The 27,167-nt window shown below is 37.9% G+C and overlaps 1 protein-coding gene and 11 non-coding genes across 12 annotated transcripts in view; all 12 read left to right on the top strand.

The window, feature by feature from the left end:
* The window catches only part of LOC134844216 (uncharacterized protein F21D5.5-like), a 190,112-nt gene that overhangs the window by 21,526 nt on the left and 141,419 nt on the right, over positions 1-27,167 (top strand). The window lies entirely within an intron of this gene.
* On the top strand, positions 5,203-5,276 carry Trnan-guu (transfer RNA asparagine (anticodon GUU)). The gene has a single exon. It is a non-coding gene; the product is annotated as a tRNA-Asn (tRNA).
* Trnan-guu (transfer RNA asparagine (anticodon GUU)) lies at positions 18,952-19,025 on the top strand. Its single transcript has one exon. It is a non-coding gene; the product is annotated as a tRNA-Asn (tRNA).
* Trnan-guu (transfer RNA asparagine (anticodon GUU)) lies at positions 20,075-20,148 on the top strand. The gene has a single exon. It is a non-coding gene; the product is annotated as a tRNA-Asn (tRNA).
* Trnan-guu (transfer RNA asparagine (anticodon GUU)) lies at positions 21,197-21,270 on the top strand. The gene has a single exon. It is a non-coding gene; the product is annotated as a tRNA-Asn (tRNA).
* Trnan-guu (transfer RNA asparagine (anticodon GUU)) lies at positions 21,767-21,840 on the top strand. Its single transcript has one exon. It is a non-coding gene; the product is annotated as a tRNA-Asn (tRNA).
* Positions 22,337-22,410, top strand: Trnan-guu (transfer RNA asparagine (anticodon GUU)). Its single transcript has one exon. It is a non-coding gene; the product is annotated as a tRNA-Asn (tRNA).
* Trnan-guu (transfer RNA asparagine (anticodon GUU)) lies at positions 24,025-24,098 on the top strand. Its single transcript has one exon. It is a non-coding gene; the product is annotated as a tRNA-Asn (tRNA).
* On the top strand, positions 25,156-25,229 carry Trnan-guu (transfer RNA asparagine (anticodon GUU)). Its single transcript has one exon. It is a non-coding gene; the product is annotated as a tRNA-Asn (tRNA).
* On the top strand, positions 25,721-25,794 carry Trnan-guu (transfer RNA asparagine (anticodon GUU)). Its single transcript has one exon. It is a non-coding gene; the product is annotated as a tRNA-Asn (tRNA).
* Positions 26,286-26,359, top strand: Trnan-guu (transfer RNA asparagine (anticodon GUU)). Its single transcript has one exon. It is a non-coding gene; the product is annotated as a tRNA-Asn (tRNA).
* Trnan-guu (transfer RNA asparagine (anticodon GUU)) lies at positions 26,851-26,924 on the top strand. The gene has a single exon. It is a non-coding gene; the product is annotated as a tRNA-Asn (tRNA).

The following is a 27,167-nucleotide window of genomic DNA, read 5'->3' as shown; positions in this document are numbered from 1 at the left end:
AAAGAAAATAAGAACCCAAAATTCTTTTTCTCATAATAGGACATCGAAATTGCCTTGCGTAAAAAATTTTCACCTTTTGGTCCACTTCCAGCAAAATGAACTGAGAAACTTTTATTTAAAAATATCCCAAAATCTTCCCCTAGTATGGGAAGCGAAACATTTGAAAAAAGAAACTGTTTTTGATGTCAATTCACCTGCACAAATGTCCATTTCCTTACATGATTAATTTTAAGGAGATTCGACATACATTTAGCTCATGTGGCGCAATCGGCTAGCGCGATAGGCTGATAACCGAAAGGTTGGTGGTTCAAGCTCACTCAGGAGCGTGCAACTCCGAACAGTATAATTATGCATTTTGTTCCAAAGAAAGCAAGCTTTTGTTTGTTTTAACCGCGAAAGTAACAGACTGTGAAACAAAGAAAAGTTTTGTCCCGATTAGAGGATTTCGGATGAAAATCAAAGAAATTTAATGTTAGTAAAAATTTAAATCGAAGCAAAAAAAATATTACATGATCTATTCATAAATTGAAAAAAAAATCAACATAAAATTTGTTTGATTTTAAGGTAAAGAAAATAAGAGCCCAAAATTCTTTTTCTCATAACAGGACATCGAAATTGCCTTGCGTAAAAAATTTTCACCTTTTGGTCCACTTCCAGCAAAATGAACTGAGAAACTTTTATTTAAAAATATCCCAAAATCTTCCCCTAGTATGGGAAGCGAAACATTTGAAAAAAGAAACTGTTTTTGATGTCAATTCACCTGCACAAATGTCAATTTACTTACATGATTAATTTTAAGGAGATTAAACAAACTTACAGCTCTTGTGGTTCATTCGGCTAGCGAGTTCGGCTGTTAAACGAAAGGTTAGTGGTTCAAGCCCACCCAGGAGCGTGCAACTCCCAAGGGAAGATTTAAGCGTTTTGTTCGAAAGTAAAGCAAGCCATGGTTTCTTTTAACCGTGAAAGTAACACACTGTGAAAACAAAGAAGAGTTTTCTTCCGATTAGAGGTTTTTGGATGAAATTCGAAGAAATTAAATGTTTGTAAAAACCTAAATCGAAGCAAAAATACATGGACTTAATCTATTCATAAATTGAAAAAAAATTAACATAAATTGGTTTGGTTTTAAGGTGAAGAAGATAAGAGCCCGAAATTCTTTTTTTCTCATAACAGAACATCGAAAATGCCGTGGGTGAAAAATTTTCACTTTATGGTCCACTTCCAGTAAAATGAACTGAGTAAATTTTAGTAAAATTTATCAAAATCGTCCCCTCGTATGGGAAGCAAAAAATTTGAAAAAAGACACTGCGTTTGATGTCAATTCATCTGCAAAAATGTCCATTTACTTACATGATTGATTTTAAGGAGATTAGTCTAACGTTCAGCAGCTGTGGCGCAATCGGCTAGCGCTCTCGGCTGTTAACCGAAAGGCTGGAGGTTCAAGCCCACCCAGGAGCTTGCAACACCGAAAGGAATAATTATGCTTTTTGTTACAAAGAATGCAAGCTTCTGATAGACTGTGATTTGAGGTTTTTGGTTGAAATTTGAAGAAATTAAAAGTTTGTAAAAACTTAAATCGAAGCAAAAAAACATGGATTTAATCTATTCATAAATTGAAAAAAAATTAACATTAATTGGTTTGGTTTTAAGGTGAAGAAGATAAGAGCCCAAAATTCTTTTTTTTTTCTCATAACAGAACATCGAAAATGCCTTGCGTAAAAAATTTTCACCTTTTGGTCCGCTTCCAGCAAAATGAACTGAGTAAATTTTAGTAAAATTTATCAAAATCGTCCCCTAGTGTGGGAAGCGAAACATTTGAAAAAAGAAACTGTTTTTGATGTCAATTCACCTGCACAAATGTCATTTCCTTACATGATTGGTTTCAAGGAGATTCAACATACATTTAGCTCATGTGGTGGAATCGGCTAGCGCGATAGGCTGATAACCGAAAGGTTGGTGGTTCAAGCTCACTCAGGAACGTGCAACTCCGAACAGAATAATTATGCATTTTGTTCCAAAGAAAGCAAGTTTTTTTTGTTTTAACCGCAAAAGTAACAGACTGTGAAACAAAGAAAAGTTTTGTCCCGATTAGAGGATTTCGGATGAAAATCAAAGAAATTTAATGTTAGTAAAAATTTAAATCGAAGCAAAAAAAATTTTACATGATCTATTCATAAATTGAAAAAAAAATCAACATAAAATTGGTTTGATTTTAAGGTAAAGAATATAAGAGCCCAAAATTCTTTTTCTCATAACAGAACATTGAAATTGCCTTGCGTATAAAATTTTCACCTTTTGGTCCACTTCCAGCAAAATAACTGAGAAAATTTTAGTAAAATATCCCAAAATCTTCCCCTAGTATGGGAAGCGAAATATTTGAAAAAAGAAACTGTTTTTGATGTCAATTCACCTGCACAAATGTCAATTTACTTACATGATTAATTTTAAGGAGATTAGACAAACTTTCAGCTCTTGTGGTTCATTCGGCTAGCGAGTTCGGCTGTTAAACGAAAGGTTGCGTGCAACTCCCAACGGAAGATCTAGGAGTTTTGTTCGAAAGTAAAGCAAGCCATGGTTTCTTTTAACCGTGAATGTAACACAGTGAAAACAAAGAAGAGTTTTGTTCCGATTAGAGGTTTTTGGATGAAATTCGAAGAAATTAAAAGTTTGTAAAAACTTAAATCGAAGCAAAAATACATGGACTTAATCTATTCATAAATTGGAAAAAAATCAACATAAATTGGTTTGGTTTTAAGGTGAAGAAGATAAGAGCCCGAATTTTTTTTCTCATAACAGAACATCGAAAATGCCGTGGGTGAAAAATTTTCACTTTATGGTCCACTTCCAGTAAAATGAACTGAGTAAATTTTAGTAAAGTATCTCAAAATCGTCCCCTAGTATGGGAAGCAAAAAATTTGAAAAAAGACACTGCTTTTGATGTCAATTCATCTGCAAAAATGTCCATTTACTTACATGATTGATTTTAAGGAGATAAGTCTAACGTTCAGCACCTGTGGCGCAATCGGCTAGCGCTCTCGGCTGTTAACCGAAAGGCTGGAGGTTCAAGCCCACCCAGGAGCTTGCAACATCGAAAGGAATAATTATGCTTTTTGTTACAAAGAATGCAAGCTTCTGATAGACTGTGATTTGAGGTTTTTGGTTGAAATTTGAAGAAATTAAAAGTTTGTAAAAACTTAAATCGAAGCTAAAAAACATGGATTTAATCTATTCATAAATTGAAAAAAAATTAACATAAATTGGTTTGGTTTTAAGGTGAAGAAGATAAGAGCCCAAAATTCTTTTTTTTCTCCTAACAGAACATCGAAAATGCCTTGCGTAAAAAATTTTCACCTTTTGGTCCGCTTCCAGCAAAATGAACTGAGTAAATTTTAGTAAAATTTATCAAAATCGTCCCCTAGTATGGGAAGCGAAACATTTGAAAAAAGAAACTGTTTTTGATGTCAATTCACCTGCACAAATGTCATTTCCTTACATGATTGGTTTCAAGGAGATTCGACATACATTTAGCTCATGTGGTGGAATCGGCTAGCGCGATAGGCTGATAACCGAAAGGTTGGTGGTTCAAGCTCACTCAGGAACGTGCAACTCCGAACAGTATAATTATGCATTTTGTTCCAAAGAAAGCAAGTTTTTTTTGTTTTAACCGCAAAAGTAACAGACTGTGAAACAAAGAAAAGTTTTGTCCCGATTAGAGGATTTCGGATGAAAATCAAAGAAGTTTAATGTTAGTAAAAATTTAAATCGAAGCACAAAAAATTTTACATGATCTATTCATAAATTGAAAAAAAAATCAACATAAAATTGGTTTGATTTTAAGGTAAAGAATATAAGAGCCCAAAATTCTTTTTCTCATAATAGAACATCGAAATTGCCTTGTGTATAAAATTTTCACCTTTTGGTCCACTTCCAGCAAAATAACTGAGAAAATTTTAGGAAAATATCCCAAAATCTTATCTAGTATGGGAAGCGAAATATTTGAAAAAAGAAACTGTTTTTGATGTCAATTCACCTGCACAAATGTCATTTCCTTACATGATTGGTTTCAAGGAGATTCAACATACATTTAGCTCATGTGGTGGAATCGGCTAGCGCGATAGGCTGATAACCGAAAGGTTGGTGGTTCGAGCCCACCCAGGAGCCGTCAACTCCCAACGGAAGATCTAGGAGTTTTGTTCGAAAGTAAAGCAAGCCATGGTTTCTTTTAACCGTGAAAGTAACACAGTAAAAACAAAGAAGAGTTTTGTTCCGATTAGAGAATTTTGGATGAAAATCGAAGAAATTAAATGTTTGTAAAAACTTAAATCGAAGCAAAAATACATGGACTTAATCTATTCATAAATTGGAAAAAAATCAACATAAATTGGTTTGGTTTTAAGGTGAAGAAGATAAGAGCCCGAATTTTTTTTTCTCATAACAGAACATCGAAAATGCCGTGGGTGAAAAATTTTCACCTTTTGGTCCACTTCCAGCAAAACGAACTGAGTAAATTTTAGTAAAGTATCCCAATATCGTGTCCCCTAGTATGGTAAGCGAAACATTTGAAAAAAAAACTGTTTTTGATGTCAATTCACCTGCACAAATGTGAATTTACTTACATAATTGATTTCAAGGAGATTAGAAAAATGTTCAGCTTTTGTGGCGCAATCGGCTGTTAACCAAAAGGTTGGTGGTTCAAGCCCACCCAGGAGCGTGCAACTCCGAAAGGAATAATTATACATTTTTTTCCAAAGAAAGCAAGCGTTTGTTTGTTTTAACCGTGAAAGTAACAGACTGTGAAAACAAAGAAGAGTTTTGTTCCGATTTGAGGTTTTTGGATGAAATTAGAAGAAATTAAATGTTTGTAAAAACCTAAATCGAAGAAAAATACACGGACTTAATCTATTCATAAATTGGAAAAAATCAACATAAATTGGTTTGGTTTTAAGGTGAAGAAGATAAGAGCCCAAAATTCTTTTTTTTTCTCACAACAGAACATCGAAAATGCCTTGCGTAAAAATTTTTTACCATTTGGTCCGCTTCCAGCAAAATGAACTGAGTAAATTTTAGTAAAGTATATCAAAATCGTCCCCTAGTATGGGAAGCGAAACATTTGAAAAAAGAAATTGTTTTTGATGTCATTTCCCCTGCACAAATGTCAATTTACTTACATGATTGATTTTAAGGAGATAAGACAAACTTTCAGCTCTTGTGGCGCAATCGGCTAGCGCGTTCGGCTGTTAACCGAAAGGTTGGTGGTTCAAGCCCACCCAGGAGCGTGCAACTCCGAAAGGAATAATCATGCATTTTTCCAAAGAAAGCAAGCTTTTGTTTGTTTTAACCGCGAAAGTAACAGACTGTGAAACAAAGAAAAGTTTTGTCCCGATTAGAGGATTTCGGATGAAAATCAAAGAAATTTAAGGCTAGTAAAAATTTAATCGAAGCAAAAAAAAATATTACATGATCTATTCATAAATTGAAAAAGAAATCAACATAAAATTGGGTTGATTTTAAGGTGAAGAATATAAGAGCCCAAAATTCTTTTTCTCATAACAGAACATCGAAATTGCCTGGCGTAAAAAAATTTCACCTTTTGGTCCACTTCCAGCAAAATGAAGTGAGAAAATTTTAGTAAAATATCCCAAAATCTTCCCCTAGTATGGGAAGCGAAACATTTGAAAAAAGAAACTTTTTTTGATGTCAATTCACCTGCACAAATGTCAATTTAATTACATGATTAATTTTAAGGAGATTAGACAAACTTGCAGCTCTTGTGGTTCATTCGGCTAGCGAGTTCGGCTGATAAACGAAAGGTTGGTGGTTCAAGCCCAACCAGGAGCGTGCAACTCCCAACGGAAGATTTAGGAGTTTTGTTCGAAAGTAAAGCAAGCCATGGTTGTTGCAGCGCAAATATAAAACAATAGTACAAATGCATATAAACGTAAATTGTGCGAGAGTATAAATGCATATAAAAGTTAATGCATACAGGGACAGTAGCCAAGCGTATACATGGTGCGTCCCGGCGGGTTCGGCGCCGGTTCGAATCCCGACTAGGTCATTTCCTTTCTAGAACTCGAATATGCACCAAACTTGATGGGATATTCCGTAACCAGGTTCGATCCCCCCAAAACCGATTTTAACCGTCTTTTCGCTCTAATTTGGTTCAGCCTTGATTAAGGCTGACCTTTAAAAAGAGCAATTTGTCTCAAGGACAAATACTGGCCATTTTTGCAGCTTGCTTTGAGTTATGGAGTTTTTTGTGCCGATGTGACCGATGTTAACAATACAAAAGTTTGGTAAAAATATCATTCTTACCGATAAATAGAGTATTATTGTTACCGAGTTATTTTGCCGATAAAATGCTCGAATTAAATTGTTGAAACCCGATATTTTTACAATCCGTGGAGATTGAGGCGCACATTTTGGCGCCCCACAAGGGACGCGAGTTGTTCTATTGACAGGGACCCGAGTTTATTTTTCTCGCAACCTTCAGGTCGAACAAAGGATAATTGAACCTCAGAATAGGATAAATAAATGCCTACCAATAATTGAAATGAGCTGTTCTCCTGGTGACAAGAATTTAAAGTTAGACGCCACTGAGTTGTCTTCTATCCTCTTCACTCGATATATATTCTGAAAGGAAGAGCACCCCCCTTCCGTGCTATATGCTGTCGTGAGGGACCGACGACGACACAAATTCGATCGACACAAGGGACGCGATTGGCCGAAATACCACCGAATACCGCCTCACCCGTTTGGCCGAATTCTCATTGGCCAGACATCAGTGTGTTGACCAAATTGGAAGTGTGCAGTCGGACTGTAAGCCGACAGACGACAGACGAGGACCTGTAAGCAGACAGCGAGGAGCCTGTAAGCCGACAGACGACATAGCAGACTGACGAAAGAGCAGACTGACTAGCGGAAGAGAGGCCTGTTCAGGTGTCCTGATTGTTGACTTGTGGTCAAAGTGGAGCTGTGTTTTTCTCGACACCCGAAGTTTTTGGATTTTTCCCGGTGACCGCCCAATCTCCAAAACCGTCAAAAACTGTAAGACTAGTCTAATCTTTATAAACTTTTTTGTGCAATAAAATTACATACGGTGTCTTATTGTGTATCTCAACTCAAAGCAAGCTACAAGTGGTATTTTTTCCCGATACCACAAATTTTTGAGTAATTGTGAACGGATTGAAAGTCCAGAAAAACGGAACATAGACAAAAGGTACTGGACTAGTTTTTTGGATTGGTTTGCGACTCGAACCTGTCGACCAAAATTTTCCGAAAAATTTTGGGAAAAAAGTAAAAAATTTCCAAAAAATCGTCAAAACGTCCCCATAATTCTGCGAAACTGTGCTGTAACATGACACCAACCTTATGGTAAGTGGTCATGTAGCGAAATATCAGGCAAATTAAGTTGAGTTTTTTCATCCTCAGGTTTTTTCTGCGTGTGTTGTTGGAACTTAACCGATTTGCCTGATTCTCCAACCCCATTGGTAAACTTAAGGTTTACAACGACTTGATACCTGTTTGCATCCGTTCGCTTTTCAAAACATTCGTTTCGCAACGACTGACTAAGTGGTCCGGGACGGTAAAATTAAGCAAGTTAAGTTGTTGTCTTTCATCCTCAGGTTTGCTCCGCGTGTGTTGTTGGTTTTCAACCGACTTGCTTAATTCCCAAACCTCTTGGTAATTCGTCGAGCTACTAGCCGATTAGTAGTGACGCACCGTCGTACGACCGTTCAACAAATTTCGTACGCCGTAACATCATCCTAAGTGGTCAGGGAGGTGATATTAAGTAAGTTAAGTTGGTTTTATTCATCCTCAGGTTTACTCCGTGTGTGTTGTTTGATATCAACCGACTTACTTAATCCCCAGCCCCATTGGTAACTTTACTCACCGAAAACCGTTCCGAATCGCCCCGCAAACGCCCGATAACCGTTAAGTATAGTTTGAGTTAAGTATAGACCCTAGAGCCATGGATGAGAACTTTCAGAAGAGGGTTCAAAGGTTATTTGCGAAGCGAACCAAGCTTGAAAATGAACTGTACAAGTGCCATGAAATTATAATTGAGAACATTGAAAGTCAGAGTCGCTCATCAAAGATTGACACTCAGATACAGAATTGCAAGAGCCTGATAGAGACTGCAGTTGAAATAAATGAGGAATTGATTAAGTTAGATTGATACCAGCGCAGGATATGTGGCTTCATACGGTTACATCAAGAAACGATACAGTTTTACAGAAGGCTGCATCATATAAAGCTGGCTTAAACGTTGAACCTGAGGAAACAGAGCTTGACAATGTTGCAGAATCGTTAAGTACGATCGTTACAACACAACCGCAAGATTCACATGAAGCAGATGCGCGCTCTAAGGTGTCGCGGTACAGTAGTCGACATCATAAATCAGGTTCGCATAAATCCAGTCGCTATACCGTCGCGCAGTCAAAAACATCAACTGAGAAGAGGCGAGATTTGTTGGTTTTGAAGAAGCAGCAGGAGGAACTTGAGAGACAAGCAAAGGTGTCATTGAAGTTGAAAGCGCAGCAAAATAAAATAAAAGAACAGCAAGGTAATTTAGAGTTGGAAGAACTAGCTGAGGTACACCGCAAGAAACTGGCTGAAATTGAGTTAAAGGAATTCGAGTTGGAAGAAGAGCTTTCTGCAGCAAGTGAGAAGATAGGAAATGCTAGCGTAACACATGTTGACCCACAACGTACTGAACAATGGGTAGAAAACGTTGTCACTGAGCAAGAGCAGGCCGAAGTTGTTGCAAGCTCAGAGCAAAGTCATCCAGTAGTCGAGAGTTCCACTTTGATTGCTACTGATGTTTTGCAAGGGGTTGGTGCCGTCGTCAGTGGGGGTGCCGTCGTCAACGCTGGTCAAACCACATACAGTGAACCGGGAGGCCACAATAGGAATCGAATTCAGGCTCAGAGATCAAGTTTGGTCCAATCGCGTCTGTCATTGCACTCAATCGAGAACCCATCTAGTTTACCACAGTTCGTTGCCTCCAGCTCAAACTTTGTTAGTCCACACTTAGCTTCAACACCTCATGCTGAAGTTTCGCAAAATCACAATCTGATACCACAAGCAAGTGGTAGCATTCCCGCTTCAATGCCCTTTGGTAATCCCACCATTAATGTGGCACCGCCTTCTGTGTCGACCGTTACTAATCCAGTTTCGCTTCCGGCGAGTCAACCTTTTGTTCCTCCATTAACCGTTCCGATTCCCATTTCGCTTCCGATTATTCAACCATTTGTCCCGTCAACCGTTCCTATTCCCTCTTTGCTTCCGGTCAGTCAACCACATTCCGGCCCCGTTTCAACTGGGTATCAGGCGCCTGCAGCGCCATCCCATCAACCTATAAATGTTCCAAACAACCCAACAAGTTTCTCAAGTGAACACTATAACCCGTATAGCAGTTTGTGGAGACCTGCCGCGACTGCGCAAACGATGCCAGTTCCTCAATACTGCGCACCGCCCTCAAACGTTTTCTCAGTGACAACTCCTGTTGTTCCACCAAACACCGTAGTTCCCTATACAAGTTTTGGGACTGTGTATTACACCCAGCCGCAAACTCATCCAGTTGTTGAAACAGCGCATCAAGGTTATCCACCTACATATCCTGCGCCCACTACGGGCCCGTCTTACGTGCCTAATAGCGAACAACCCATCTCGGCGAGAGAGTTAGCAGATATCATTCTGCATAGCCGCAAAGACCGTCTACCGGAGTTGAACTTGGAAGTGTTTGATGGAGAACCACTTAACTGGTATGAATGGTTCGGGCAGTTCCAAGCAACAGTTGATTCGGCTATGCTAACTGATGATGAAAAACTCAAATATCTGAAAACACACGTTAAAGACAAAACCAAGAGTGCAATTGCGGAATACGGCTACAATGGAGTGTTGTATAAGGATGCTCTAGCAACTCTCCAGAGAAAGTTTGGGCAACCTCATGTTGTAGTTGGTGCACATTTGGATAAGTTGAAGAATTTTCCCGCATTGAAGATGCACAACTCTGACCATGTTATAAGTTTTTCTGCGGTGATTTCTGGGCTCGTAGCTGTTTTTAGGTCTTTGTCGTTCAATGACGACTTGAAAAGTGTGAACCTATTAAATCAAGCCGTCAGTAAGCTTCCTCCAAATCTAAAAGAGGCATGGTCCATGCATACTGTTAGACAACATTGGCAGCGATTAACATTGCTAGACTTCAACGATTGGCTTAAGAATAAGGCAGAAGGCCATGAGCGATTGAAATCTTTAGTCAAAGTCGAGCAGCCAGTTAAACAAAAAGTAGTTACAAAAGTGCTTGCAGGTAACACTAAGGTAAGTTCTAAGGATGAGAAAAGTAGAGAAAAGACGAGGTTTCCTCCATGCTCGCTATGCAAAGGGCAGCATGCACTCTGGAACTGTTCCGTGTTCAAAGAGAAAAACGCAACACAGAGGGCTAAATATGTAGCAGAACAAAAGCTCTGTTTTTCTTGTTTACAAGGCAACCATACCTTCCGAAAGTGCCAAAAGGCAAGAAAATGCCCAAAACAGGACTGTGAGAGCACTCACAATGTGCTTCTTCATGGAACCGAGAAATTTTTCCCGCCCAAAGAGGCCGACCGATCACCATCGACTCAAACTAATACAAACACTACTTCTGCAAACAACGCAGCTTGTGTTAAACCTTGTGAGGGAACTGCAAAAGGTATTCTTCCCGTTGCGTTGGTAGATGTGTCCTCTGGTTCGGAAAATTCGAATGCACTAGCACTTTGTGACACCGGTTCCACTCATTCTTGGGTTTCCGCGGCACTCGTTGAACGTCTGAAATTAGTTGGCACGCCCGTAAATGTTACGACCGATGGTTTTAACTCAGCCAAGGTATCTAAAACTCAACGAGTTCACTTGAAAGTTTCCGCAAAGCCCAATGAAAGTGAATTTTCGTTTTCGTTTGTCGCTTTCGTTAAGCACAACATGTATATAGGACCCGATGTTATAAACGTTTCCGAATTGCAGGTCAAATACCCGCAACTAGCCCCGTTAAAGACGACTGCGTATAATTACAAAGAGATTGAGATAGTTATAGGACAGGACTTCTATCATGCGATAAGACCCCTCGAACATGTCTTCGGAGATGAACTTGACTCACCGTGCGCCGTCCGACTTCCGATAGGTTGGGTCATTAGTGGTCCGTCTCCTGATCGTTCGTCCTTAAATTCTTCTTCCTTTAACTGCGTCACGGACGATACTTCTCTGACCGACCAAATCAAAACTTGGTATGAGTTAGAGTCGTATGGTGCGTTCAAGCAAGTAGATGCCCGTTCCGCCGCAGACAAGCGTGCTTTGTCGATCCTAAAAACTGGAACCGTTCACGATGGTGAGCGTTACACTGTACCGATGCTGTGGAGTGATAATGATGTTAGCTTGCCTAACAATTATTATTCTTCATTAGCCCAATTGAAGTCGTTAGAGAAAAGATTAGATAAAGATCCGTTACTTCGCGAGAAGTATACCGAAACAATCAGAGAAGATATAAGTAAAGGATATGTCATAACCGTCAACCCGCACGATCCCAGCTCACGAGCCGAACGTGAATGGTATCTTCCACACCATCCGGTTTTGAACCCGAACAAACCCGGCAAGGTGCGCCGTGTGCTCAATGGAGCATCGAAATTTCATGGCACTTCCTTAAATAGATCTCTCTTGGTTGGCCCGGATCTCCTTCAAAATCTTATTTTTGTACTGTTGAGGTTCCGTCAACACAAGTACGCCGTCTCAGCGGACATAGAAGGTATGTTCTTACAAGTTGGAGTACTTGCGCGAGATCAACCGTCTCTCCGTTTTTTTGTGGCGGGAGGACCCCACTTCAAGTGTGGTGGTTCACCAATACACCCGTCATATTTTTGGCGCTCGTGATTCGCCAACTTGTGCGAATTTCGCGCTACAAAAAACTGCTTCTGATAATCAAGCTGAATACCCCGAAGCCGCTTCAGCCGTTGTCCAGAAGTTTTACATGGACGACTATCTTGACTCGTTCGAAAATACCGCTGACGCTCTTAGCCTAAGTAAAGACTTAGTCGCAATGCTCAAATTCGGTGGGTTTAACCTGACAAAGTTTGTTAGCAATGTACCCGAAGTTACAACCGCTCTTAATCCGGACAACCGTGAGTCCAACCCGTCAGTTAAGGATATTTGTAAGAGTCCAGACCAATCGTCGCATGTTCTTGGTCTCAGGTGGGATCATGTAAAAGATACCCTAGTAGTAAGTAGAGGTGTTGATTGACCACTAGATAAAGCAATTACTCAACGCACCGTGTTGAGTTTTGTTTCCTCAGTTTTTGATCCAATAGGACTGGTAGCTCCATATACTGTGAAAGCGCGCCTTTTACTAAAAGACATATGGAGAATCAGTGGTCAAGAGTGGGATGATGATCTCCCAGAGGAAATTAAACAACAATTTCTAGATTGGCACTCAGGACTTCCGCTATTAGGTACTCTGACGATACCTCGTAGCTACTTTACCAAACCGTTCGACCGCTGTGAACTTCACACGTTCGGTGATAGTTCGCAGGACGTTTTTTGCGCCGTATCGTTTCTCCGAGCCCGACTTGCTAAATCGCAAAAGACCGAGTTAGCTTTTGTATTTGGGAAAGCCCGTGTAGCGCCTATGAAGATGCTCTCCATTCCCAAGTTAGAGCTTCAGGCTGCTCTGCTTGCGACTCGACTCAAAGAAGAGATATTGAAAGCGCTTACTTTCAAAGTAAGCAATGTATTCATGTGGACTGATTCTACCACCGTTCTCCAGTGGCTTAACTCGTGCAACAAACTTCCTGTGTTTGTTGGAAACCGCACTGGTGAAATCTTGGAGTCTACCACCATTGATCAATGGAATCATGTACTCAGTGGTGATAACCCAGCTGATACCGGCACACGAGGGATTTCTTCGGAAGCCCTCAAGGATAGCAGCTGGGTTAGAGGTCCTAGTATATTGAGGACATGTGATTGGCCATTCAAGCCGAACACTGATGTCATCAAAAAGATCCAATTAAAAGGCCCACTCTGTGACATTGATACATGCCTTGAGACTGCATCTACGTTTGTTGTTGATGCTTCATCTGAGAAAGCGCCGTCGATCCGTCTGTTTAAAAATTGGGATAAATTCAGCTCAATTGTAAAGTACAAACGTGTTTTAGCATTTATGCTTCGTGTGCTACCATCGCATAAACACTTCCGTACAAAAACGCTGGAAATAACCGACCCGTCCGAGTTAGATATTGCCGAGCAGAAGCTCATTTATGTCGCTCAGTCCAAATCATTTCCTGCCGAAGTGAAAATACTTCAGTCCGATAAACTGATAACAAAGAAAAGTCGGATTGCTAAATATTCTCCGTTCATCGGCCCAGCTGGCATCCTGCGTTCAACTGGACGTATCAGCCGTCTTGTTGATACCGACTTTGATAGCAAACATCCAATAATACTGGATGGTCGACACCGAGTTGCTCATATGTTGATTAGGCATATGCACTTTCAACATGCACATCAGGGGTTGGATTACATGCGTGCTGTCGTTCAGTTGAAATACATTGTTCTGAAGTTGCGCTGGTTACTTGGGAACATCGACAATACTTGCATAACATGCCGTAAGCGCAAAGCAAAAACAGTTGTGCCCATTATGTCTGACCTACCGATTGAAAGACTGGGTTACAAGCAGCCTCCCTTCTCCGACACAGGTGTTGATTACTTTGGCCCGTTTCAAGTGCCAATACGCCGAAGTACCGAAAAGAGATGGGGTTTCCTATTTACCTGCCTCACGACTCGAGCAGTTCACATCGAGTTGGTTCCATCTCTCGATACTAGTTCCTGCGTCATGGGCGTAGAGCGATTTATTGCAAGGCGAGGTACCCCCAAAACCATTCTTTCGGACAATGGCACGAATTTTGTTGGTGCTCAAAAGGAGCTCCTATCCTGTGTCCAAAATTGGAACAAAGTCGCCCCGGCCGTTTTCGTCCACAAAGGCATTAAGTGGAAGTTTAACCCGCCCAGTGCCCCTCATCACGGTGGCGCCTGGGAGCGGCTAGTGAGAAGTGTTAAGCGAGTGTTGTACGACATATTAGGCAGCAGGAGATTAACTGAGGAAGTTCTAGGAACAACGCTCTGCCTAGTTGAACAATTACTTAACGCAAGACCGATCACTCCGGTCAGTTCCGATCCGCACGACCTAGAGGCACTCACCCCGAATCACTTCATTCTCGGTCACAGCGCAGCTAGCTTCCCGTCGTTAAGTTTCGAAGATAACTTTGATCATAAAAAGCGTTACGCCAGAGCACAATCGTACGCTAACGCAGTTTGGTCACGCTGGCTGCGTGAATATGTACCATCTCTCAACAAGAGAGCAAAGTGGCATAATGATTCGGATGTCACACTGAAAACCGGCGACTTGGTTTGGGTAGTCGAACCCGACAGCCCACGTGGGCATTACCCACTCGCCCGTATTGCTAAACTACACTACGGCAACGACGGATGCGCGCGATCCGCCGACATAAAGACCGTTACGAGCGAACTGACCCGCCCGACCGTAAAGCTCGCTCCCGTTCTTCCTTGTTTAGGGGTGGAGGATGTTGCAGCGCAAATATAAAACAATAGTACAAATGCATATAAACGTAAATGTGCGAGAGTATAAATGCATATAAAAGTAAATGCATACAGGGACAGTAGCCAAGCGTATACATGGTGCGTCCCGGCGGGTTCGGCGCCGGTTTGAATCCCGACTAGGTCATTTCCTTTCTAGAACTCGAATATGCACCGAACTTGATGGGATGCTCCGTAACCAGGTTCGATCCCCCCAAAACCGATTTTAACCGTCTTTTCGCTCTAATTTGGTTCAGCCTTGATTAAGGCTGACCTTTAAAAAGAGCAATTTGTCTCAAGGACAAATACTGGCCATTTTTGCAGCTTGCTTTGAGTTATGGAGTTTTTTGTGCCGATGTGACCGATGTTAACAATACAAAAGTTTGGTAAAAATATCATTCTTACCGATAAATTGAGTATTATTGTTACCGAGTTATTTTGCCGATAAAATGATCGAATTAAATTGTTGAAACCCGATATTTTTACAATCCGTGGAGATTGAGGCGCACAATGGTTTCTTTTAACCGTGAAAGTAACACACTGTGAAAACAAAGAAGAGTTTTGTTCCAATTAGAGGTTTTTGGATGAAATTGGAAGAAATTAAATGTTTGTAAAAACCTAAATCGAAGAAAAATACATGGACTTAATCTATTCATAAATTGGAAAAAATCAACATAAATTGGTTTGGTTTTAAGGTGAAGAAGATAAGAGCCCAAAATTTTTTTCTTTCTCATAACAGAACATCGAAAATGCCTTGCGTAAAAAATGTTTACCATTTGGTCCGTTTCCAGCAAAATGAACTGAGTAAATTTTAGTAAAGTATATCAAAATCGTCCCCTAGTATGGGAAGCGAAACATTTGAAAAAAGAAACTGTTTTTGATGTCAATTCACCTGCACAAATGTCCATTTCCTTACATGATTGGTTTCAAGGAGATTCGACATACATTTAGCTCATGTGGCGCAATCGGCTAGCGCGATAGGCTGTTAACCGAAAGGTTGGTGGGTCAAGCTCACTCAAGAGCGTGCAACTCCGAACAGTATAATTATGCATTTTGTTGCAAAGAAAGCAAGCTTTTGTTTGTTTTAACCGCGAAAGTAAAAGACTGTGAAACAAAGAAAAGTTTTGTCCCGATTAGAAGATTTCGCATGAAAATCAAAGAAATTTAATGTTAGTAAAAATTTAATCGAAGCAAAAAAAATATTACATGATCTGTTCATAAATTGAAAAAAAAATCAACATAAAATTGGTTTGATTTTAAGGTAAAGAATATAAGAGCCCAAAATTCTTTTTCTCATAACAGAACATCGAAATTGCTTGGCGTAAAAAAATTTCACCTTTTGGTCCACTTCCAGCAAAATGAACTGAGAAAATTTTAGTAAAATATCCCAAAATCTTCCCCTAGTATGAGAAGCGAAACATTTGAAAAAAGAAACTGTTTTTGATGTCAATTCACCTGCACAAATGTCATTTACTTACATGATTGGTTTCAAGGAGATTAGGCATTCTTTCAGCTCTTGTGGCGCAATCGGCTCGCGCATTCGGCTGTTATCCGAAAGGTTAGTGGTTCAAGCCTACCCAGGAGCGTGCAACTTCTACTGGAACGTTTAGGCGTTTCGTTACAAATTAAAACCAGCTGTTGTTTGTTTTAACCGTGAAAGTAACAGACTGAGAAAACAAAGAAGAGTTTTGTTCCGATTAGAGGTTTTTGGATGAAATTTGAAGAAATTAAATGTTTTTAAAAACTTAAATCGAAGCAAAAATACATGGACTTAATCTATTCATAAATTGGAAAAAAAATCAACATAAAATTGGTTTGGTTTTAAGGTGAAGAAGATGAGAGCCCAAAATTCTTTTCTTTCTCATAACAGAACATCGAAATTGCCTTGCGTAAAAAATTTTCACCTTTTGGTCCACTTCCAGCAAAATGAACTGAGAAAATTTTAGTAAAATATCCCAAAATCTTCCCCTAGTATGGGAAGCGAAACATTTGAAAAGAGAAACTGTTTTGGATGTCAATTCACCTGCACAAATGTCAATTTTTTTACATGATTAATTTTAAGGAGATTAGACAAACTTTCAGCTGTTGTGGTTCAATCGGCTAGCGCGTTTGGCTGTTAACCGAAAGGTTGGTGGTTCAAGCCCACTCATGAGCGTACAGCTGAGAAAGGAATAATTATGCATTTTTTTCCAAAGAAAGCAAGCTACTGTTTGTTTTAACCGTGAAAGTAACAGAATGTGAAAACAAAGAAGAGTTTTGTTCCGATTAGAGGTTTTTGGATGAAATTCGAAGAAATTAAATCTTTGTAAAAACTTAAATTGAAGAAAAATACATGGACTTAATCTATTCATAAATCGGAAAAAATCAACATAAATTGGTTTGGTTTTAAGGTGAAGAAAATAAGAGCCCAAAATACTTTTCTTTCTCATAACAGAACATCGAAAATGCCTTGCGTAAAAAATTTTCACCATTTGGTCCGCTTCCAGCTAAATGAACTGAGTAAATTTTAGTAAAGTATATCAAAATCGTCCCCTAGTATGGGAAGCGAAACATTTGAAAAAAGAAACTGTTTTTGATGTCAATTCACCTGCACAAATGTCCATTTCCTTACATGATTGGTTTCAAGGAGATTCGACATACGTTTAGCTCATGTGGCGCAATCGGCTAGCGCGATAGGCAGTTAACCGAGAGGTTGGTGGTTCAAGCTCACTCAAGAGCGTGCAACTCCGAACAGTATAATTATGCATTTTGTTCCAAAGAAAGCAAGCTTTTGTTTGTTTTAACCGCGAAAGTAACAGACTGTGAAACAAAGAAAAGTTTTGTCCCGATTAGAGGATTTCGGATGAAAATCAAAGAAATTTAATGTTAGTAAAAATTTAATCGCAGCAAAAAAAATATTACATGATCTACTCATAAATTGAAAAAAAAATCAACATAAAATTGGTTTGATTTTAAGGTAAAGAATATAAGAGCCCAAAATTTTTTTATCTCATAACAGAACATCGAAATTGCCTGGCGTAAAAAACTTCACCTTTTGGTCCACTTCCAGCAAAATAAACTGAGAAAGTTTTAGTGAAATATTCCAAAATCTTCCCCTAGTATGGGAAGCGAAACATTTGAAAAAAGAAACTGTTTTTGATGTCAATTCACCTGCACAAATTTCAATTTAATTACATGATTAATTTTAAGGAGAAAAGACAAACTTGCAGCTCTTGTGGTTCATTCGGCTAGCGAGTTCGGCTGTTAATTGAAAGGTTGGTGGTTCAAGCACACCCAGGAGCGTGCAACTCCCAACGGAAGATTTAGGAGTTTTGTTCGAAAGTAAAGCAAGCCATGGTTTCTTTTAACCGTGAAAGTAACACACTGTGAAAACAAAGGAGAGTTTTGTTCCGATTAGAGGTTTTTGGATGAAATTCGAAGAAATTAAATGTTTGTAAAAACTTAAATCGAAGCAAAAATACATGGACTTAATCTATTCATAAATTGGAAAAAATCAATATAAATTGGTTTGGTTTTAAGGTGAAGAAGATAAGAGCCCGAAATTCTTTTTTTTCCTCATAACAGAACATCGAAAATGCCGTGGGTGAAAAATTTTCATTTTATGGTCCACTTCCAGCATAATGAATTGAGTAATTTTTAGTAAAGTATCTCAAAATCTTCCCGTAGTATGGGAAGCGAAACATTTGAAAAAAGAAACTGTTTTTGATGTCAATTCACCTGCACAAATGTCAATTTAATTACATGATTAATTTTGAGGAGATTAGACAAACTTGCAGTTCTTATGGTTCTTTCGGCTAGCGAGTTCGGCTGATAAACGAAAGGTTGGTGGTTCAAGCCCACCCAGGAGCGTGCAACTCCCAACGGAAGATTTAGGAGTTTTGTTCGAAAGTAAAGCAAGCCATGGTTTCTTTTAACCGTGAAAGTAACACACTGTGAAAACAAAGAAGAATTTTGTTCCGATTAGAGGTTTTTGGATGAAATTCGAAGAAATTAAATGTTTGTAAAAACTTAAATCGAAGCAAAAATACATGGACTTAATCTATTCATAAATTGGAAAAAATCAACATAAATTGGTTTGGTTTTAATGTGAAGAAGATAAGAGCCCGAAATTCTTTTTTTTTCTCATAACAGAACATCGAAAATGCCGTTGGTGAAAAGTTTTCACTTTATGGTCCTATTCCAGCATAAAGAATTGAGTAAATTTTTGTAAAGTATCTCAAAATCTTCCCCTGGCATGGGAAGCGAAACATTTGGAACAAGAAACTGCTTTTGATGTCGTTTCACCTGCGCAAATGTCATTTACTGACATGATTGGTTTCAAGGAGATTAGGCATTCTTTCAGCTCTTGTGGCGCAATCGGCTAGCGCATTCGGCTGTTAACCGAAAGGTTGGTGGTTCAAGCCTACCCAGGAGCGTGCAACTTCTACTGGAACTTTTAGGCGTTTCGTTACAAATTAAAACAAGCTGTTGTTTGTTTTAACCGTGAAAGTAACAGATTGAGAAAACAAAGAAGAGTTTTGTTCCGATTAGAGAATTTTGGATGAAATTCGAAGAAATTAAATGTTTGTAAAAACTTAAATCGAAGCAAAAATACATGGACTTAATCTATTCATAAATTGGAAAAAATCAACATAAATTGGTTTGGTTTTAAGGTGAAGAAGATAAGAGCCCAAAGTTCTTTTCTTTCTCATAACAGAACATTGAAAATGCCTTCTGTAAAAAATTTTCACCTTTTGGTCCAGTTCCAGAAAAATGAACTGAGTAATTTTTAGTAAAGTATCCCAAAATCGTGTCATCTAGTATGGGAAGCGAAACAATTGAAAAAAAAACTGTGTCTGATGTCAATTCACCTGCACAAATGTCAATTTACTTACATGGTTGATTTCAAGGAGATTAGAAAAATTTTCAGCTCTTGTGGCGCAATCGGTTGTTAACCGAAAGGTTGGTGGTTCAAGCCCACCCAGGAGCGTGCAACTCCGAAAGGAATAATTATACATTTTTTTTTCAAAGAAAGCAAGCGTTTGTTTGTTTTAATCGTGAAAGTAACAGACTGTGAAAACAAAGAAGAGTTTGGTTCCGATGAGAGGTTTTTGGATGAAATTCGAAGAAATTAAATGTTTGTAAAAATTTAAATCGAAGCAAAAAACATGGACTTAATCTATTCATAAATTGAAGAAGAAATCAACATTAAATTGGTTTGGTTTTAAGGTGAAGAAGATAAGGGCGCAAAATTCTTTTCTTTCTCATAACAGAAAATCGAAATTGCCTTGGGTAAAAAATATTCACTTTTTAGTCCACTTCCAGCAAAAATGAATTGAGTGAATTTTAGTAAAGTATCTCAAAATCGTCCCCTAGTATGGGAATCGAAACATTTGAAAAAAGAAACTGCTTTTGATGTCAATTCACTTGCACAAATGTCCATTTACTTTCATGATTTGTTTCAAGGAGATTAGACTAGCTTTCAGCTCTTGTGGTGCAATCGGCTAGCGCGTTCGGTTGTTAACCGAAAGGTTGGTGGTTCAAGCCCACCCAGGAGCGTGGAACTTCTAACGGAAAATTTAGGCGTTTCGTCACAAATTAAAGCCAGCTATTGTTTGTTTTAACCGTGAAAGTAACAGATTGAGAAAACAAAGAAGAGTTTTATTGCGATAAGAGGTTTTTGGATGAATTTCGAAGAATTTAAATATTTGTAAAAACTTAAATCGAAAAAAAAATTCATGGATTTAATCTATTCATAAATTGAAAAAAAATCAACATAAAATTGGTTTAGTTATAAGGTGAAGAAGATGAGAGCCCAAAATTCTTTTCTTTCTCATAACAGAACATCGAAATTGCCGTGGGTGAAAAATTTCCACCTTTTGGTCCACTTCCAGCAAAATGAACTGAGAAAATTTTAGTAAAATATCCCAAAATCTTCCCCTAGTATGGGAAGCGAAACATTTAAAAAAAGAAACTGTTTTTGATGTCAATTCACCTGCACATATATCAATTTACTTACATGAATAATTTTAAGGAAATTAGACAAACTTTCAGCTCTTGTGGCTCAATCGGCTAGCGCGTTTGGCTGTTAACTGAAAGGTTGGTGGTTCAAGCCCACCCATGAGCGTACAGCTGCGAAAGGAATAATTATGCATTTTTTTCCCAAAGAAAGCAAGCTACTGTTTGTTTAAACCGTGAAAACAAAGAAGAGTTTTGTTGCGATTTGAGGTTTTTAGCTGAAAATCGAAGAAATTAAATGTTTGTAAAAATTTAAATCGAAGCAAAAAAACATGGACTTAATCGGTTCATAAATTGAAGAAGAAATCAACATTAAATTGGTTTGGTTTTAAGGTGAAGAAGATAAGGGCGCAAAATTCTTTTCTTTCTCATAACAGAAAATCGAAATTGCCTTGGGTAAAAAATATTCACTTTTTAGTCCACTTCCAGCAAAAATGAATTGAGTGAATTTTAGATAAGTATCTCAAAATCGTCCCCTAGTATGGGAATCGAAACATTTGAAAAAAGAAACTGCTTTTGATGTCAATTCACTTGCACAAATGTCCATTTACTTTCATGATTTGTTTCAAGGAGATTAGACTAGCTTTCAGCTCTTGTGGTGCAATCGGCTAGCGCGTTCGGTTGTTAACCGAAAGGTTGGTGGTTCAAGCCCACCCAGGAGTGTGCAACTCCCAACGGAAGATTTAGGAGTTTTGTTCGAAAGTAAAGCAAGCCATGGTTTCTTTTAACCGTGAAAGTAACACACTGTGAAAACAAAGAAGAATTTTGTTCCGATTAGAGGTTTTTAGCTGAAAATCGAAGAAATTAAATGTTTGTAAAAATTTAAATCGAAGCAAAAAAACATGGACTTAATCGGTTCATAAATTGAAGAAGAAATCAACATTAAATTGGTTTGGCTTTAAGGTGAAGAAGATAAGGGCGCAAAATTCTTTTCTTTCTCATAACAGAAAATCGAAATTGCCTTGGGTAAAAAATATTCACTTTTTAGTCCACTTCCAGCAAAAATGAATTGAGTGAATTTTAGTAAAGTATCTCAAAAGCGTCCCCTAGTATGGGAATCGAAACATTTGAAAAAAGAAACTGCTTTTGATGTCAATTCACTTGCACAAATGTCCATTTACTTTCATGATTTGTTTCAAGGAGATTAGACTAGCTTTCAGCTCTTGTGGTGCAATCGGCTAGCGCGTTCGGTTGTTAACCGAAAGGTTGGTGGTTCAAGCCCACCCAGGAGTGTGCAACTCCCAACGGAAGATTTAGGAGTTTTGTTCGAAAGTAAAGCAAGCCATGGTTTCTTTTAACCGTGAAAGTAACACACTGTGAAAACAAAGAAGAATTTTGTTCCGATTAGAGGTTTTTAGCTGAAAATCGAAGAAATTAAATGTTTGTAAAAATTTAAATCGAAGCAAAAAAACATGGACTTAATCGGTTCATAAATTGAAGAAGAAATCAACATTAAATTGGTTTGGCTTTAAGGTGAAGAAGATAAGGGCGCAAAATTCTTTTCTTTCTCATAACAGAAAATCGAAATTGCCTTGGGTAAAAAATATTCACTTTTTAGTCCACTTCCAGCAAAAATGAATTGAGTGAATTTTAGTAAAGTATCTCAAAAGCGTCCCCTAGTATGGGAATCGAAACATTTGAAAAAAGAAACTGCTTTTGATGTCAATTCACTTGCACAAATGTCCATTTACTTTCATGATTTGTTTCAAGGAGATTAGACTAGCTTTCAGCTCTTGTGGTGCAATCGGCTAGCGCGTTCGGTTGTTAACCGAAAGGTTGGTGGTTCAAGCCCACCCAGGAGCGTGCAACTCCCAACGGAAGATTTAGGAGTTTTGTTCGAAAGTAAAGCAAGCCATGGTTTCTTTTAACCGTGAAAGTAACACACTGTGAAAACAAAGAAGAATTTTGTTCCGATTAGAGGTTTTTGGATGAAATTCGAAGAAATTAAATGTGTGTAAAAACTTAAGTCGAAGCAAAAAAACATGGACTTAATCTATTCATAAATTGAAAAAAAAATCAACATAAATTGGTTTGGTTTTAAGTTGAAGAAAATAAGAGCTTAAAATTCTTTTCTTTCTCATAACAGAACATCGAAAATGCCTTGCGTAAAATATTTTCATCTTTTAGTCCCCTTTCAGCAAAATGAATTGAGTAACTTATAGTAAAGTATCTCAAATCGTCCCCTAGTATGGGAAGCCAAACATTTGAAAAAAGAAACTGCTTTTGATGTCAAATCACCTGCACAAATGTCCATTTACTTACATGATTAGTTTCAAGTATATTAAACATAATTATAGCTCTTGTGGTGCAATCGGCTAGCGCGTTCGGCTGTTAACCGAAAGTTTGTTGGTTCAAGCGCACCCAGGAGCGTGCAACTCCCAACGGAAGATTTAGGCGTTTTGTTTCAAAGTAAAGCAAGCCATTGTTTTTTTTAACCGTGAAAGTAGCACAATGTAAAAAAAGAAGAGTTTTATCCCGATTAGAGGGTTTTGCATGAAATTCGAAGAAATTAAATGTTTGTAAAAACTTAAATCGAAGCAAAAATACATGGATTTAATCTATTCATAAATTGAAAAAAAAATTGGTTTGGTTATAAGGTGAAAAAGATAAGATCCCAAATTTCTTCTCTTTCTCATAACAGATAATCGAAAATGCCTTGGGTAAAAAATTTTAGTTTTTGGTCCACTTCCAGCAAAATGAATTGAGTAAATTTTAGTAAAGTACCTTAAAATCGTCCCCTAGTATGGGAAGCCAAACATTTGAAAAAAGAAACTACTTTTGATGTTAATTCACCTGCACAAATGTCCATTTACTTACATGATTGGCTTCAAGGAGATTATTCTTAATTTTAGCTCTTGTGGGGCAATCGGCTAGCGCGTTCGGCGATAACCGAAAGGTTTGTGGTTCAAGCCTACCCAGGAGCGTGCAATTCCCTACTGAATATTTAGGCGTTTTGTTCCAAAAAAGCAAGCTATTGTTTCGTTTAACCGTGAAAGTAACAAACAGTGAAAAAAAAGAAGAGTTTTGTTCGGATTAGAGGTTTTTAGATGAAAATCGAAGAAATTAAATGTTTGTAAAAATTTAAATCGAAGCAAAAAAACATGGACTTAATCTATTCATAAATTGAAGAAAAAATCGACATAAACTTGGTTTGGTTTTAAAGTGAAGAAGATGAGAGCCCAAAATTCTCTTCTTTCTCATAACAGAACATCGAAAATGCCTTGAGTAAAAAATATTAACTTTTTAGTCCACTGCCAGCATAATGAATTGAGTAAATTTTAGTTAAGTATCTCAAAATCGTCCCCTAGTATGGGAAGCGAAACATTTGAAAAAAGAAACTGTTTTTGATGTCAATTCCCCTGCACAAATGTCAATTTACTTACATGATTGATTTTAAGGAGATTAGACAAACTTTCAGCTCTTGTGGCGCAATCGGCTAGCGCGTTCGGCTGTTAACCGAAAGGTTGGTGGTTCAAGCCCACCCAGGAGCGTGCAACTCCGAAAGGAATAATCATGCATTTTTCCAAAGAAAGCAAGCTTTTGTTTGTTTTAACCGTGAAAGTAACAGACAGTGAAAACAAAGAAGAGTTTTGTTCCGATTAGAGGTTTTTAGCTGAAAATCGAAGAAATTAAATGTTTGTAAAAATTTAAATCGAAGCAAAAAAACATGGACTTAATCGGTTCATAAATAGAAGAAAAAATCAACATAAAATTGGTTTGGTTTTAAGGTGAAGAAGATAAGGGCCCAAAATTCTTTTCTTTGTCATAACAGAACATCGAAAATGCCTTGAGTAAAAAATATTAACTTTTTAGTCCACTGCCAGCATAATGAATTGAGTAAATTTTAGTTAAGTATCTCAAAATCGTCCCCTTGTATGGGAAGCGAAACATTTGAAAAAAGAAACTGTTTTTGATGTCAATTCCCCTGCACAAATGTCAATTTACTTACATGATTGATTTTAAGGAGATTAGACAAACTTTCAGCTCTTGTGGCGCAATCGGCTAGCGAGTTCGGCTGTTAACCGAAAGGTTGTTGGTTCAAGCCCACCCAGGAGCGTGCCACTCCGAAAGGAGTAATCATGCATTTTTCCAAAGAAAGCAATCTTTTGTTTGTTTTAACCATGAAAGTAACAGACAGTGAAAACAAAGAAGAGTTTTGTTCCAAATAGAGGTTTTTAGGTGAAAATCGAAGAAATTAAATGTTTGTAAAAATTTAAATCGAAGCAAAAAACATGGACTTAATCGGTTCATAAATTGAAGAAAAAATCAACATAAAATTGGTTTGGTTTTAAGGTGAAGAAGATAAGGGCGCAAAATTCTTCGCTTTTTCATAACAGAACATCGAAAATGCCTTGAGTAAAAAATATTAACTTTTTAGTCCACTGCCAGCATAATGAATTGAGTAAATTTTAGTTAAGTATCTCAAAATCGTCCCCTAGTATGGGAAGCGAAACATTTGAAAAAAGAAACTGTTTTTGATGTCAATTCCCCTGCACAAATGTCAATTTACTTACATGATTGATTTTAAGGAGATTAGACGAACTTTCAGCTCTTGTGGCGCAATCGGCTAGCGCGTTCGGCTGTTAACCGAAAGGTTGGTGGTTCAAGCCCACCCAGGAGCGTGCAACTCCGAAAGGAATAATCATGCATTTTCCCAAAGAAAGCAAGCTTTTGTTTGTTTTAACCGTGAAAGTAACAGACAGTGAAAACAAAGAAGAGTTTTGTTCCGATTAGAGGTTTTTAGCTGAAAATCGAAGAAATTAAATGTTTGTAAAAATTTAAATCGAAGCAAAAAAACATGGACTTAATCGGTTCATAAATTGAAGAAAAAATCAACATAAAATTGGTTTGGTTTTAAGGTGAAGAAGATAAGGGCCCAAAATTCTTTTCTTTGTCATAACAGAACATCGATATGCCTTGAGTAAAAAATATTAACTTTTTAGTCCACTGCCAGCATAATGAATTGAGTAAATTTTAGTTAAGTATCTCAAAATCGTCCCCTTGTATGGGAAGCGAAACATTTGAAAAAAGAAACTGTTTTTGATGTCAATTCCCCTGCACAAATGTCAATTTACTTACATGATTGATTTTAAGGAGATTAGACAAACTTTCAGCTCTTGTGGCGCAATCGGCTAGCGCGTTCGGCTGTTAAACGAAAGGTTGGTGGTTCAAGCCCACCCAGGAGCGTGCCACTCCGAAAGGAGTAATCATGCATTTTTCCAAAGAAAGCAATCTTTTGTTTGTTTTAACCATGAAAGTAACAGACAGTGAAAACAAAGAAGAGTTTTGTTCCAAATAGAGGTTTTTAGGTGAAAATCGAAGAAATTAAATGTTTGTAAAAATTTAAATCGAAGCAAAAAACATGGACTTAATCGGTTCATAAATTGAAGAAAAAATCAACATAAAATTGGTTTGGTTTTAAGGTGAAGAAGATAAGGGCGCAAAATTCTTCGCTTTTTCATAACAGAACATCGAAAATGCCTTGAGTAAAAAATATTAACTTTTTAGTCCACTGCCAGCATAATGAATTGAGTAAATTTTAGTTAAGTATCTCAAAATCGTCCCCTAGTATGGGAAGCGAAACATTTGAAAAAAGAAACTGTTTTTGATGTCAATTCCCCTGCACAAATGTCAATTTACTTACATGATTGATTTTAAGGAGATTAGACAAACTTTCAGCTCTTGTGGCGCAATCGGCTAGCGCGTTCGGCTGTTAACCGAAAGGTTGGTGGTTCAAGCCCACCCAGGAGCGTGCCACTCCGAAAGGAGTAATCATGCATTTTTCCAAAGAAAGCAATCTTTTGTTTGTTTTAACCATGAAAGTAACAGACAGTGAAAACAAAGAAGAGTTTTGTTCCAAATAGAGGTTTTTAGGTGAAAATCGAAGAAATTAAATGTTTGTAAAAATTTAAATCGAAGCAAAAAACATGGACTTAATCGGTTCATAAATTGAAGAAAAAATCAACATAAAATTGGTTTGGTTTTAAGGTGAAGAAGATAAGGGCGCAAAATTCTTCGCTTTTTCATAACAGAACATCGAAAATGCCTTGAGTAAAAAATATTAACTTTTTAGTCCACTGCCAGCATAATGAATTGAGTAAATTTTAGTTAAGTATCTCAAAATCGTCCCCTAGTATGGGAAGCGAAACATTTGAAAAAAGAAACTGTTTTTGATGTCAATTCCCCTGCACAAATGTCAATTTACTTACATGATTGATTTTAAGGAGATTAGACAAACTTTCAGCTCTTGTGGCGCAATCGGCTAGCGCGTTCGGCTGTTAACCGAAAGGTTGGTGGTTCAAGCCCACCCAGGAGCGTGCAACTCCGAAAGGAATAATCATGCATTTTTCCAAAGAAAGCAAGCTTTTGTTTGTTTTAACCGTGAAAGTAACAGACAGTGAAAACAAAGAAGAGTTTTGTTCCGATTAGAGGTTTTTAGCTGAAAATCGAAGAAATTAAATGTTTGTAAAAATTTAAATCGAAGCAAAAAAACATGGACTTAATCGGTTCATAAATTGAAGAAAAAATCAACATAAAATTGGTTTGGTTTTAAGGTGAAG

Source organism: Symsagittifera roscoffensis, chromosome 4 (assembly GCF_963678635.1).
Source record: "Symsagittifera roscoffensis chromosome 4, txSymRosc1.1, whole genome shotgun sequence".
NCBI classification, from domain to species: Eukaryota; Metazoa; Xenacoelomorpha; order Acoela; family Convolutidae; genus Symsagittifera; species Symsagittifera roscoffensis.
The sequence above is the reverse complement of the archived record's forward strand: the minus strand, read 5'-3'. Positions and strand labels throughout refer to the sequence as shown.